The sequence below is a fragment of the Eurosta solidaginis genome, chromosome 5, assembly GCF_040869045.1.
Source record: "Eurosta solidaginis isolate ZX-2024a chromosome 5, ASM4086904v1, whole genome shotgun sequence".
NCBI lineage: Eukaryota > Metazoa > Arthropoda > Insecta > Diptera > Tephritidae > Eurosta > Eurosta solidaginis.
This window is the reverse complement of record NC_090323.1, coordinates 213,189,314-213,203,311: the sequence shown is the minus strand read 5'-3', so window position 1 is coordinate 213,203,311 and position 13,998 is coordinate 213,189,314.

The window sequence follows — 13,998 nt, the reverse complement described above, 5'->3', positions numbered from 1 at the left end:
CATTCCATTTCACTACTATTTACAAATTTTTTTTTACCTGCTATAAGGAGTAAAAGACATTGCCAATGAGACATTGCAAATGAGTTGGTATTAGGTTGAAATCTATGTATCCCATTTTACTTACTTACTTAATTGGCGCTTAACCGTCTAAACGGTTATGGCCGTCCAGCAAGGTGCGCCAGTCGCTCATTCGCTCCGCTAACCGGTGCCAATTGGTCACACCAAGGGAGTTTAAATCGTTTTCCACCTGGTCCATCCAACGAAGTGGGGGCCGCCCACTACCTCTGCTTCCATAGGCGGGTTCCGATAGAAACACTTTCTTGGCCGGAGAATAATCTTTCATTCGCATAACATGGCCTAGCCAGCGCATCCGCTGCGTTTTAATTCGCTGGACTATGTTGATGTCTGCGTATAGCTCGTACAGCTCATCATTAAATCTTCTTCGGTACTCGCCAACGCGTAGAGGTCCATAAATCTTTCGAAGAATTTTTCTCTCGAACACTCTCAAATCCGCCTCATCTGCTGTTGTCATGGTCCATGCTTCTGCCCCATATAGCAGGACGGGTACAATAAATGACTTATAGAGTACGATTTTCCGAGAGAGGACTTTGCTTTTAAATTGCCTACCTAGTCCAAAGTAGCATTTATTGGCAAGATTAATTCTTCGCTGGATTTCAGTGCTGACGTTGTTGCTAGTGTTGATGCTGGTTCCCAAATAAACGAAGTCTTTTACTATTTCGAAATTATGGCTGCCAACAGTAGCGTGGTTGCCAAGGCGGCTATGCGCTGACTCTTTGCTCGATGACAGCAGGTACTTCGTTTTGTCCTAATTCACCATCAAACCCATCTTTACCGCTTCTTTTTCCAGTTTGAAGTAAGCAGAACTAACGATGATATCAATGTCATCAGCATATGCCAGTAATTGCACGCTTTGCGGTTAAGTTCTGCAGCAAGTATAATTTTCTCCAGCAAGCCCATTTTGGGAAACATAAAAAAGTGGCAACGAAGTGAGTTAAATAAAAAAGATGAAGGGTGATTGATTCGAATTATTTAAGAAAAATGCGCAGCCCGAACCTAAATGACTTGGACCATATGTTCCATTATCGTCGGACCATACCTCTTGGAAAGAGTTGGCGACTTAATAAGTTTTTTACATAGATGTATCTAACAAATTTTTGCAAGTACAACACGAAAACTAACACTTTTTGATGAGAAAATATATTAGCCTTCTTCGCCCTAGATATTTGTCCCATATGGGTACAAAGGGGATTGGTCCTATCGTTCCCGTTCGGGTATAAATGGGTACAATTTGTTTCTTCATAGGACATGCTCAAACAAAAGGGGCCAGTTCAACGCATACAAAGAAATCAAAACTACCATTAGTCGCATACTCCTTTGCAACTCATTCTGGACTGACCCTAGACTAATCGCATTTTTCAGGGAAGTCATAGCATTCACCAGCATTGAAATTACACACCTATTCACTATATTGCCTGCTAACGACATGTGCCGCCAGTCCGTCTTGCTGTCCATAACTACTACTCACTCGGTGTAATTGGTTTGCAGTACATACGCTAAGACACCTGTCTACGTCAATCCCCTTTGTGAATAATATTGTAATTATGTAGATAAAAAAGTATTTATAACTAAAACCTGGTCGAGGAAACACACAAAGGAAGGTATAGTTCTAAATTCCATTACAAGTGTAGAACGCAGTGATTGCCATAAATAAGAATAATTTAAAAGAGTTTTACACCTTAATCACAATTGCGTTGTTAAGGCTGCAATCTAAATTAAATTAGAAACTAAATATATATTATTTAGGAATGCAAAATTCAGCTTTCAATCAAGCAAAAATTATTTATGTATAGTCTGCAATACACATACCTATGGCTGTTTACACTAACCTTAGTTAAGTTAGAACTTAACTTAAAAGCAACTAGAAGAAGGAACACACATAATGTAAAGTAAAGCAAAAATGAATTGAAAAGCACAGTAAGCTGGTGAACCGAGACAATCATTTGTTTTTTTTTTTTTTCCTTTACGTCACTGTCATCATTTTCACTGGTTGTCATCCCAAAACATGATTCAATTACTAGAGGTTTGTTCTCCAATGATGGCAGAGCTTTGACACTCCCAAATAAGGAAAACGCTAGAATTTTATTCAGAAATACACTATCTCAAAATTTGTTTCAAAAACTCCCTATCTGAGCATAAGCTCAATGCATTTTGACATAAGAGGGAGTTAAAGAAAAGCATTCTAAAATAAAATGTTCTTCAATCTACTTCTAATATAGGGAGTTTTTGAGCGGTCCTGCTACACAGGGAGTATTTACCTTTTTGTTGTGAAATTTCGAAAAGCTCTTTTCCATCAAGTAAAGATGGCAGTGTTTTGGATAAACTATTAATTTAGAATATTCGGAACACGTTCGTTTGATACTACCTCGCGAGGTCCGAATATATTGTGACGAATATTACCATCTCTAAGCTGTTACTAAGTAAATGCACAACAACAGGAACATTAAAGCAAGCTACATAAACACATTAATCATCATTTACCTACATACAATGAAGAGATAACTCACATACAGATGTAGTCATCAGCCGAAGTAGTACTCACATATACACATGCATATGCCTATGCGAGAGGCTATAAACTACAAATACACACGCTTATAGCTGGTAACCAAGTAGAAAATTCTAGAAGAAGAAACGCCTAGACATTTGGGGCAGAGAGTATAAAAGCAGCACAAGCTGAGTAGTCAATAATCAGTTTGATTTAAGCACGCTATTGGTTGTAAAGTTAAGTGTTATTGTGAAGTACTTTCAAAGTAGTCTAATAAAGACCATTTTGCATTATTAAATATTGGAGTTATTTTTTCAACAGTTTAGCGATTCGAACGTTAACAGAAGATTTGTAATAAGCGGATTTTCACTAAAATCGTTACAGTATCAAATAAGTATATACATAATATTCCAAATATAAACCGATTCCCCAAATTCTTAAATGGAGACGAATGTTCCGAACATACGGAATGAATATGTTAACATGCTCAATGAGTACATTTCGTTATGGCGACCCCAATATTTACTAATGACATTTTTACGTGAATTTTCAATTGGTTTAAGTTTCGAATGTTCATAGCTTTAAGTGCGCGATTCCTTGGTGTCCGTACTTTTCATGAAATTTATGTTCAGCCACCCTAATAGATCATGGCATAGTTAATAAATTCATCATAAAATTAAAAAAAATTGTTCTAAGGAATTATGAAGTTCAGTAAGTATCAGGTATTTGTAAACTGATTGCTTCCTATTTCTACTACTAATATTTTTCGAAAAATCGCAAAGAAACAACACAGTTCACGGATGCCAATGCGACTTGGGAACAAAATGGCTGAAATTGTCAAAAAAATTGTCAGCCGGGCAAACCTCGTGTGATTGAATCATTTTTTACTAATTTACTGTATTACTTAATGAAATAATTACAGCAGTTTAAGCTTTTTACTTCCCCTTTTATAAGTCGCTTTCAAGATTTTAATGATTTTAAATCAACTAGAGCTCGCTCAGAAGTTGAAGTTGAACCACAACCGAGGTAACTATACGATATGCCAATAATTTCGGCATATTTGAGAAGACTTTCGTTTAACTAGTTTTATTATCGGGTTATTGTACACATCTGGCATATGCTGATGACATTGATATCATCGGCCTAAACAACCGCGCTGTTAGCTCTGCTTACTCCAAACGGAAAAAGAAGCGGTAAAGATGGGTTTGATGGTGAATGAGGACAAAACGAAGTATCTGCTGTCATCGAGCAAATAGTCAGCTCATATGCGCCTTGGCAACCACGCTACTGTTGGCAGCCATAATTTCGAAATAGTAAAAGACTTCGTTTATTTGGGAACCAACATCAACACTAGCAACAACATCAGCACTAAAATCCAGCGAAGAATCAATCTTGCCAATAAATGCTACTTTGGACTAGGTAGGCAATTGAAAAGTAAAGTCCTCTCTCGGCGAACGAAAATCATACTCTACAAGTCACTTATCGTACCCGTCCTGCTATATGGGGCAGAAGCATGGACCATGACAACAGCAGATGAAGCGGCTTTGGGAGTGTTCGAGAGAAAAGTTCTTCGAAAGATTTATGGACCTCTACGCGTCGGCGATGACGAGTACCGAAGAAGATTTAATGATAAGCTGTACGAGCTATACGCAGACATCAACATAGTCCAGCGAATTAAAACGCAGCGGCTGCGCTGGCTAGGCCATGTTATGCGAATGAAAGATGATGCTCCGGCCAAGAAAGTCTTTCTATCGGAACACGCCTATGGAAGCAGAGGTAGAGGGCGGCCCCCACTCCGTTGGAAGGACCAGGTGGAAAACGATTTAAACTCCTTTGGTGTGACCAATTGACGCCGGTTGGCGGAGCGAAGGAGCGACTGGCGCGCCTTGTTGGACGGCCATAACGGTTTAGACGGTTAAGCGCCAATTAAGTAAGTAAGTAGGTATTGTTCACAACGAAATTATCATTGAGTCATCGGCTTCTTTTCTTATCGGCTTGTTGTCAACGTGCTACAGATGTGACATCAATTATATTCGTTTTTTCGGTCGCAAATTTATATCTTTAGGCTATCAAATCGATGTCTTTTTGATATAAAATCTTTAACTTTTCTATAATATACCTACAGAACTACTGATTACTTTCGGCAACAAATCGATTCATTTCCGTTAAAAAATTGATAACCCTTCAATAACAAATCAATAACTTTGTGATAGTAAATCAATAACTAACGATCGATATATCGATATATAATGATCATCGATATATTGATAACACTTTAATAGTAAAACGATAACAACTGGACTGTTTTTCTATAACAAATCGATACATTTCTGATAACAAATCGATAAATCACCGATTAAAATCCAATAGCGCACCGATAACCTTTGCTAACGAAATCTTTCCCTTACTTTCCTTTCTTTTTATACCCACCGTAGTTGTACACAAGGTATTATAACTTTGATTGGATAACGGTTAGTTGTACAGGTATAAAGAAATCGAGATAGATATAGAATTCCATATATCGAAATAATCAGTATCGAAAAAAACTTTGATTAAGCCATGTCCGTCCGTCTGTCCGTTCGTTAACACGATAGCTTGAGCAAATATTGAGATATCTTCACCAAATTTGGTACACGAGCTTATCTGGACCCAAAATAGGTTGGTATTGAAATTGATGATAACCATGCCCACTTTTTATATATATAACATTGAAAATACAAAAAACCTGATTACTTAGTAAATAATACACCTAGAGTATTGAAATTTGACGTGTGGACTGATATTGAGACTCTTGATAAAAATTTGAAAAAAAAATTTTAAAACTGGCGTGGCACAGCCCGCTTGTGATAAAATCAATTTTACAAATATTATTAATCATAAATCAAAAATCGTTAAACTTTTCGTAACAAAATTAGGCTGAGAGGTTGCCTTTACTTTAAGGAATGCTTTGAAGAAAAATTAACGAAATCGGTTAAGGACCACGCCCATAAAATATTTTTAAAAGGGTCGTGGACGAATAAAATAAGCTATATCTTTGCAAAAAAGAGCTTTATATCAATGGCATTTCATTTCCCAAGTGGGTTTATAACAATAAATAGGAAAAACTTCAAATTTAAAAAAATTACTAAGCAATTTTCTATGTTTCCGGAGCCATAACTCGAAGAAAAATTAACGGATCGTAATAAAATTGGGTACAAAAATTTTTCCTATAGCACGAAATATTTCTAGAAAAAATGGATGAGAGCGGTTAAGGACCACGCCCACTTTTATATATAAGATTTTTTAAAGTATCGTAGACGGAAATAATAAGCTATATCTTAGCGAAAAAGAGCTTTGTATCTATAAAATTTTAATTTCTAAATTGAATTATAACATTAAATTTGAAAACTCTAAGATTTTTGAAAATAGGTGTGGCACCGCCCCTTTTTTGTCTAAGCAATGTTCTATGTTTTAGTAGCCATAACTCGACGAAAAATTTGGTGTTTAACAGGAAATATTTTCAGTAAAAATGGACTAAATCGGTTAAATCGCCTTCTTTTATATAAAAGAGTTTGTAAAAGTGTGCAGATGCAGGTAATAATTTTTTTTTTTTTTTTTGTAATAACGCTTTTTAGTACAATGGCACATGTGTGTTTATGCTTATTGTTCTGTTATATCTTTATTTTAAGATATTTAGTAGGGAAATCTGCATTCGTGTTAGCCTCTGTAGCCTTTTTGCTTCCTTTAAAAGAAAAGTAGTTCAGAATATAACCATATGTAAAAATATATACAGCCTTGTAACACTATTAAGCACACAAAACAAACAACAACAGCATTTCAAGTGTACAGATGGGTATGTAATGTTCGGTTTCACCCTTAGAATTCCTTACTTGTTTTCCTTAATTCCCTTTCCTTTTCCTTCCCTTTTCCTCTCCTTGGCTTCCGCAACCGTTACGATAACTATAAGCATCGTTATTATCATACACCTTTTTATATGTGCTAATTTTCCGTTTATATAAACGATTTATTTTTCTGTCTTAGCTAATTTCCCCTAACTGTGTTCGTTCCTATCAACTGTCCCACGGACATGGTTCTAACGATGCTGGGCACAAATTAGTATAGAGACATAATATCTTACATTTGTGTTGCGAAATGGCAAATACAAGTGGCCTCACTTAGGGGTTAAGTGGTACAGATTTCGCTGAGCTTTCCTTGGTTCTCATCTCGACGACTTGTACTCTCAAGGATCATATATATCTACTATTTAAAGAAATATAAAAGTATGTTCATAAATACTCTTAATTAATAAGCAAAATTACTGCTTAACAACAAAGCCGTATATTAAAATTAATTAAAATTATAATAAATTTGCAAGCATTTGAATATTTCTTAATTTTCAAACATGCGTATACACCTGTCGGTTTTTTGAAGGTAATATAAGTTCCCATTTAGGCATTTGTTTTCTTATTGTGAATTTGCCTTTATAGCTACTCTACTTGACAAATTTAGAACAAGTATGGATGGAACTGCCTTCGGCTACGAAACAATTAGACGTATGGGATATAACTTAAATATAGGAGCAATTTTGACGACTTTTTCAGACAACAATGTATGTATATAAGCATCAAGCTATTAGCTATAAGAATGAGAAACAAATGACGTAAAACTTCTTATCTGAATAATCAGTTGTGTGGGATATATAATAGATATATGAGCGATCTTGAAAAATTTTTCAGACAAATATGTATGCCATGTATGTAATCATCTTTTGAAATTTCAAGCTTCTAGCTGTTAAAATGAGAAAGAAAGTACGTACAACGTCTTTCTTATCTGGACTATCGGTTGTATGGAATATATATTATATAACTGACCGATCTTAACAAAATCCTTTTAAGTTTCAAGGAAGAAATGACGAAAATGCTCTTGTACGAAAAATCGGTTATATGGGCGATATATGCTATATTGGTGCCGACAAATGATCAATGGAACACCCAAAGAAAACTGCTCACCGAATTTCATCCAGATATCTCAAAAATTGCGGGACTACTTTGCATTCAAACAGACAGATGGACAGACGTTATTCTGATAATTTCAGTATACTTCTTGGTAGGTCTATCTGTACCCTTAACATAACTTTTCCCTTTTCATAAAAGGTATAAAAAGTAAATTTTTATAAAAAATAGACTTACGCTACTTTCAAACTTTACCCACTCATTTGTTAACAACCTTATTAGCAGGCAGCAATTAACTTCATTAAATCATACACATTAAGCTAATGCTCATTGTGTATTTTTATACTCAGCTGAGCAGAGCTCACAGAGTATAGTTATTAACTTTGTTCGCATAACGGCAATCCGTAACGGCATAAACTAATCGAGATAAATATAGACTTCTATATAACAAAATGATCTGGGCGAAAAAAGAAATTCATTTAGCCATGTCCGTCCGTCCGTTCGTCCGTAAACACGATAACTTGAGTAAATTTTGAGGTATCTTGATGAAATTTGGTATGTGGGTTTCTGGGCGCTCATTTCAGATCGCTATTTAAAATGAACGAAATCGGACTGCAACCACGCCCACTTTTTCGATATCGAAAATTTCGAAAAACAGAAAAAGTGCAATAATTCATTACCAAAGACGGATAAAGCGATGAAACTTGGTAGGTAGGTTGATCTTATGACGCAGAATAGAAAGTAAGTAAAATTTCGGGCGTGGCACCCCCACTTTTAAAATAAGGAAATTTAAAGGTTTTGCAAACTGTAATTTGGCAGTCGTTGAAGATATCATGATGAAATTAGGCAGGAACGTTACTCATATTACTATATGTCTGCTTAATAAAAATTAGCAAAATCGGAGAACGACCACGCCCACTTTTTAAAAATTTTTTTTTTAAATTCAAATTTAAAAAAAAAGTTAATATCTTTACAGTATATAAGTAAATTATGTCAACATTCAACTCCAGTAATGATATGTTGCAACAAAATACAAAAATAAAAGAAAATTTCAAAATGCTCGTGGCTCCGCCCTTTTTCATTTAATTCGCCTAGAATACTTTTAATGCCATAAGTCGAACACAAATTTTCCAATCTTTGTGAAATTTGGTAGGGGCATAGATTCTATGACGGTAATTGTTTTACGTGAAAATGGGCGAAATCGGTTGAAGCCACGCCTAGTTTTTATACACAGTCGACCGCCTGTCTTTCCGCTTGGCCGTTAACACGATAACTAGAGCAAAAATCGATATATCTTTACTAAACTTAGTTCACTTACTTATCTGAACTCACTTTATCTTGGTATTAAAAATGGGCGAAATCCGACTATGACCACGCCCACTTTTTCGATATCGAAAAATTCGAAAAATGAAAAAAAATGCCATAATTCTATACCAAATACGAAAAAAAAGACGAAACATGATGACTGGATTGGTTCATTGAAAAAACTTTGTAAAATGGGTGGCACACATACCCTATTAAGTAGAAGAAAATGAAAAAGTTCTGCAGGGCGAAATCAAAAGCCCTTGGCGACATGGCAGGAATAGTGTTGGTGTACATATATAATGAAATTAGCGGTACCCGACAGATGATGTTTTGGGTCACCCTGGTCCACATTTTGGTTGATATCTCAAAAGCGCCTTCACATATCCAAATAAGGGTCACTCCCTTTTACAACCCTCATTAACACTTTTAATTTGATAACCAAATCGTACAAGCACATTATAGAGTCACCCCTGGTCCACCTTTGTGGCGATATCTCGAAAAGGCGTCCACCTATAGAACTCTGGGCCACTCCCTTTTAAAATACACTTTAATACCTTCGATTTGATACCCATATCATACAAACACATTCCAGGGTTACCCTAGGTTCATTTTCCTACATGGTGATTTTCCCATATTTTGTCTCCAAAGCTGAGTATATAATGTTCGGTTACACCCGAACTTAGCCTTCCTTACTTGTTGTTATTGAAAACTTCTAAAATGGTATGTCAGCTAATATTTGTTATTAAACGCATACGCTTTTCAACTTTCAAATTTACAGCATTATTTTTTTCGCAATGCATCTGATTAATTTAAACGTTAGCTGGAATATAATGAGATTTGATTATACTAACTTAGTATATATATATACTTACGTATATATCATTTGAATGTCAATTTAAACATCATTTAAGCAATAATTGATAGGCTAACTAACTTTTCTATTTTACTTGCATGATATAGTTCTGAATAAATTTTTATCGTAATAGCAAGTTTGCATTAGTTCACGTTTTTAATATAAACACCTTTCCAACTGCCAGATGTGCCGTCAACTAAGTAGTCGGTCTGCCTCCACCCCATTCTCACCTTAGTTGTAAGCTGACAAAGCAGCTAGTAAGACAGCTAAGGAAGTGGCTAGTTGAGATTTGCTTGTTATGGAACAGCGTTCTGTGCAAACAACTGAATGTTGTTACAAATATTAGAACAATCCTCAACGTTCACATTTGCATAGAAATAAGGCCGATATCGTTAAAAGTTGCTTGGATGTGAAGAAAGAGATGGAGATGTTGCGTTCATATTTTCTTCGTATTGGTAATATTCAAGATTAAGCGCATAGTTAAAATATAGTCGATAGTAGATTTACACCAGACATTCGCACCGTCAAGATCCAAACAGTTCTTTGTCTCTGACTTTCAGTCTTTTCAGTCACAATAGGCCGATTTCATGAGAGAGGGTATTTTGTACAATATGTCAATTCTTCGTTGAGCTATAGCTCCTGAAACTATGGACAATACTTAGTAAAAATGGGCTTTGCCACGATTAATTGATCGGTATACAATTTTCTTTCGTATAGATCTAAGATTTTTTATTCATTTGCAATCATTTTAAAAATCTTTTATATGAAAAAGGCGTTGCCCTCAACCGATTTCCTCGGTTTTTATTTATGACCAATACAATTTGTAAAATTAATTTCCTTTTCAGTCGAATATGCATACACAACCCCAAAACAATCCCAAGATTGCACTGAAATGCTTTCGATATGATAGAAATCATACTGAAAATTCATACCCAAAATTGACCCAAAAATAATTTTGAAACTCCTTAGACTTCAATGACACACATTTTCTTACCCATATGCCTAACTTGAAAGATCTATGTAGATCTATATATCTAGACTCGTCTTTACCATTATCAAACAATTTCTGTCAAATACTTAAATTGACAGTAAGCGTTAACTGAGGATGGTGAAAACGACCCTTAGATTTGTAATGCATACAAATACCCAATAGACCCTTGTTGTTGTGTTTTAATCCCACAAAAATAGCTCCCTAAAGTTACGTGAGTGTTAGGGGATTTCTCTTTTTCAGAGAAGAAAACAGCGAAACACTCAAAGTCAGTGCAGGACCTTAACCTAGATTTTCTCCCGCTACTATCGTCAAATAGGCTGAGCTATCTACGTTGCAAGCATTCGGCTTGTTTTGTGACAGATTTTGTTTCATAAAGGGAATTCGAGTTGTCAACTTATCCCGTCTCAGCTACTGGTTCTCCTACTGCTAGCTCATGCATCGGGGCGTGTAGTTTTGTTCTTAGAAATCTTTGAATGTTGCGGGTGTTGCCAGCCCTTTGCCGGATATGATCCCGTTACTAACACCTTCTGGCAACAGCCCGACTATCTTAGGTTTGTAGATGTAAGTTATCTCTTTCGACAGGCATGCCTACCGCTGAAAATTTCGAATCCCTTTAACCCTCTGGGGATCGCAATATACAGTGTGATATTAAACTGGAGCGTTAATTTGAAAAAATTAGTACACTTAACTTGTTTTGCGAAGCGCAAATTTGTGCAAACATATGAGTATGCCGTGGATAAGCTTACATAGGTCAGTTTCGTGTTAATTATTGGTAAATTTTCTAATTTGCAGAAGTCATCACATTTTTCGGTATTATGCAGAAATTGTATAATATCTTTAGCGCAAGCCCTCAGAGATGGGAAATTCTCAAGGAAAAAACTAATTGCTCCTTGCAGAGCATGTCACAAACACGATGGTCTGCTGGTGTGGATAGTGTGAACCTTTCGCAACTCACATTCCCCAAATATTGAAAGCTTTTGATGAAGTCAAGCTTTTGAATCTGAGTTCAGAAACAGTAACGGATTTTAAATGTATTGAAGCATATATGGGGAAATTTGAGTGTATCATCTTAGCCTCCACACTCAGAGAAAAACGCTATTCTAAAATCCAGCACCACCGGAATCAATTCAAGCTTTTCATGTTCTTACTTTTTTGTTCTTGAAAAACGAACGACCTGTTTTCAAAACAATAACCTTGTTCTTGAACTGACAACCATTTTCTTGAAAAGAGAACGGCTGGTCTTAAAATATGAACAACTTTTCTATTAATAAGAACAATGTTCTTAAATTAAGTTAAAGAAAAAAGAAACGGTATAATGCGTGTGCACTAAAATGTTAAATACAACATTTGACACAAGTTATTAAGCAGTTGTTGTGGCCCAGCGGCTACGATGTTGCGGTTGCGATCGTGTGGCGCGAGTTCGATCACCGTCAAACTCTAAGGTTTTTTTATTCTATTTTTTTAACTCTTATTTTTCGTTCAGTTCCACTCATATATGCACAGCTAATTCTCAAACTTGTTATGAAATGTTTTAAGTATATATTCAGATTGCATCAATAAAAACAAAAATTTCTCAATAAGAGAAAGACATAAAAAAATGCATGTTAAGTGTTTTTTTCATCTTTTGGTCTTTAATAATAACTTTTTTGTTATTAATATTTTTTATTAATACAAAAAAATTATTATTAATAAAAATAAATAAATAAATGGGTACTAATTAGAAAAATCACCTTCCCAAACAACATCCGCTCCCGGCCACCAAAGATTAAGAACAAACCGTTCTTGAATTGAGACCGAAAATGTTAAATCGACCACAAATCGTTCTCGAAGCGTGAGAACGAAAATTCTTAAATCAAGCCCAAGTAGTGCTTGAAATGAGCACTGAAAGTTCACACATCAATACCAAAGTGGTCATAAAATACGAACGCTCTGCTTGGAATTAATCGTTCCCGATATGGTCGCGGTAATACCTAATGGTGCTTGTTACCGGAACGTACCGGATCTATATCCGTCAAAGTACCATGAACATCGATAACACCCCCCAAAACCTTATTGCATGGCATTTTATACATGATTGTTAAAGTACTTTTCATCCTAATTTCAAATGCAATACCTAATAAAGTTTCTAGTTAAAATATTTTTTTTTTATTTACTTTATTATTATCAATTACAGTGAGCTTGATTCATGAGCACTACTCTGATTGCTTAAGCAGCAATCAGCTAACATATGCGCGATCCAGCTTCCTTCATATCGCTCTTCCATAGTTCGAAAGTCCTTTGGAAACGCTCGCCCTGATCTTCACTGAGATCGCCTAAATTTCCAGGAATACGGTACAGATGGCTTTGAAAGTGCATCTTGATACTCATGTTTACAGCCAGATGTTGAAAGTGTAGCATCAGTTGCTTCTGTTTCCTCATAACTTTTTTACAACCCAAACGTACTCGTCCCATGCAGATTATTCAGGTGCTTTCATGCGACTAATGTACTCTGAATAACAGACTACTTTTGAAATCTGTGAGCCATCGAAAACCCCAGCTTTCACCTTTTCAGAACTCAGTTTCGGAAATGATTTAAAAATGTATTTGAAATCTTATGTATGATGCCGGGATGTACTAAGTTCAGGTTCTGATGAATGTCTAGCACTAAGGACTGGTCGAACAGCAGTAAATGGGTTGGGATAAATCCATTTAGAGTGATTTCTGAGGTTTATTCCTGATATGTTTACCATACAGAAATAACAGTCACTGTGATGGTCCGACGGTTCACGCCATATTACAGGAGTTTGGTACTTGAAATTAAGACTTTTTTTACTTGTCCATAAGCGTAATGACTCAACACAACTTTTACATACAAAATTCTGAACAAACTAAATCAGTCTTATAAAAGATGAATTTTTTTGTGGGAATTATATATGTATGTACATTTATATATGAATATCTTTATGATATAACACGGGTTTTCCACGAGCTTACATATTTAAATACTATTTATATTTTTTTTTTTGTACATTGGTAATGGCATTAAGAGTTGTTGTAAATATTTATATACACAAATAACTAAGTATAGTAATTAGAACAAAAGTATGAGTAATCGACTGCAGGTATTAATTTTCTTGATTTATTTTTTCTATGCTCTTGTTGTGAGTTCCGTTTCTAATTCTTGCATATAACTTATCTACGTTTGGCCGTTTGATACCAATTTGTTCGGAACTTGGAATTGGATTACCGTGATCAAGCTTTGTATCAAGTTGGCATACTATGTGCATTAAGGTGGTCCTTATACGGGAGCAAAATTTTTTTTTTTTTGGCAGAGCACCATCTCAATTCGTCTCTATTCTATTTTTAAAGAATA